A 2430-nucleotide genomic window follows, 5' to 3' on the forward strand; every position below is an offset into this window, starting at 1 on the left:
CACGGCAACTCTCTCCAGTATTCATGCCTGGAGAATCCCATGGACAGAGGAGCTTGGCGGGCTACAGTTCACAGGGTTGCAAAGAGTAGGACATGATGGAAGTGACTTAGCATGCCTGCACGCATGGACAAAGACTATCGCTGTATCTGAGGAGACAGTTCTAATTCTTTCAGACTGGTAATGTGTCTTTTCTGGTAACTGGTAACTGGTAACGTGTGTCTCTGTACCAAATACCACCTTATGTCAACTCTACCTGCATGCCCTCTTCTACTTATGTGGCATGCTCACACATGTTCCCAGGCAATCTCAGAATGGTCAGGGTATGCATGGATTGCCTACTTCCCCCCACCCACACCCCATGGGACTTGCAATGAAGTCATGTTTCCAGAACTGGGATCCAATGGCCAGATGCCACTGTTGGCTCCTACCCTATGAACCAAATAGTCTTGTTTCTGAACATATGTGATAATTAGTGTCCTAAGAGAGCTATGAAATTTTTCCATGCCTGGAAAATCCATGGACAGAGGAGCCTGGTAGGCTGCAGTCCATGGGGTCGCTAAGAGTCGGGAACGACTGAGAGACTTCACTTTCACTTTTCACTTTCATGCATTGGAGAAGGAAATGGCAACCCACTCCAGTGTTCTTGCCTGGAGAATCCCAGGGACGGGGAAGCCTGGTGGGCTGCCATCTGTGGGATCACACAGAGTCGGATACGACTGAAGCAACTTAGCAGGAGAGCTATGAAGCCAGTTACACACTTTCTTCCCTCCAACGTAGATTGACCCCACTGTCTCCAACTCAGTCCCTGCTGTTTCATTCTCTGCCTGCTCTTCTACTTCCTACAAATACTCCTAAATGAGCTGGGGACCTGAGGCCATCTTCCCCACCCCACAAGAGCTGACATTTTTCTGTCTTCTTATGGTGACTCTCCTGGAGTGACTGCTATTCCCACCAGGTTCTCGAGGATTCCACTGCTGTGTTGGAAGCCACAGGATGGAATGACCCAGCACAGTCCACTTCTAGAATTTGGAATGAGACCACTCTCCCCCTTGAGGATGTGGCCAGTCGATCTGGGCCCCTCTTCCAACCGAGCCCAAGAAGCCAGGTTAATTCTCCGTAGTTAGCTCTACTTGCACTCGGCCCTAAGTAGCAGATGGCGCCATCTGCCTTAGAGCCCACGTTCACCTTAGCTACCTTAGTTCTGGTCTCCCAGTCTACAAAGGCAGTTGAGGCAGCCCGAGGGAGGCAGCTATGCTTCAGCAAAAACATTCAGTAATTGGATCCCAATTCAAACCAAGCAACCACAGAGGACATCTTTAAAACAATCAGGGAAATGTTAATATGGGCAGTGTATTAGATGGTACTAAGGGAACCAATAATTGTTCTGGGTGTGATCATTGTAAGGCAGTTTTTTAACAGTCCTTAACAGAGATTTATATTGAACTGCTTACAGGTGGAATGATAATGATATGGAATTTGTTTTAAAATAATGCAGAAAAAAATAAATGGGAAACAGAAATAAATAAGATGAGCAAAATGGTGATAATGCTGGATCTGGGCAAGGGTATGAAGGGGTTTGAAAAACTATTCTCTCTACAGCAGAAATTAACACAATATTGTAAATCAACTATAGTTCAATTTTTAAAAAGATAAGGCGGTGGTGGTATGTCACTAAGTTGTGTCCAACTCTTGGGACTCCATATACTATAGCCTACCAGGCTCCTCTGTCCAGGGGACTTCCCAGGCAAGAATACTGGAGTGGGTTGCTGTGCCCTCCCCTAAGAGATCTTCCCAACCCAGGTATGGAACCTGCATCTCCTACACTGCAGGTGGATTCTTTACCACTAAGCCACCAGGGAATAATTTTTAAAAATTATATATGTATATAATCACTGCAAAAACTAAGTGGCTGTAAAATTTAAAAGTAAGAATGTATATTTATAACTGAATCACTTTGCTATATAGCAGAAATTAACACAATATTGTTAATCAACTATGCTTCAGTTTAAATTTTTTAACTCTCTCTATATCTCACGTCGGTCAAAATTTTCCACATCAATTTTTTTAATTTCTGAAAAATGTACAGAGGCTTTCTACCTACAGCTGAGTTTCTACTCTATCAGAGCTTTTGACAATCTCAACTCCAGTCAAGAAATGGGAATCCAAATTGGATAGAGAAAATCTAAGTTTTCTCCCAGGAAAATGGCATCAGGAGTGAATGAACACAGAATCCTGAGGTCCCCTTTTAAAACTTACTCTCCCTGGGTTCTGAAAACTGCAGTTTATTGACCAACTTTTAATGGCTATGTCCAAGACCATCAAGGACTTCCCCAATGGCTCAGCAGTGAAGAATCTGCCTGCAATGCAGGAGACATGGTAGACACAAGTTTGATCCCTATGTTGGGAAGATCCCCTGGAGGAAGAAATGGC

Source organism: Bubalus bubalis, chromosome 20, assembly GCF_019923935.1.
Source record: "Bubalus bubalis isolate 160015118507 breed Murrah chromosome 20, NDDB_SH_1, whole genome shotgun sequence".
NCBI classification, from domain to species: domain Eukaryota; kingdom Metazoa; phylum Chordata; class Mammalia; order Artiodactyla; family Bovidae; genus Bubalus; species Bubalus bubalis.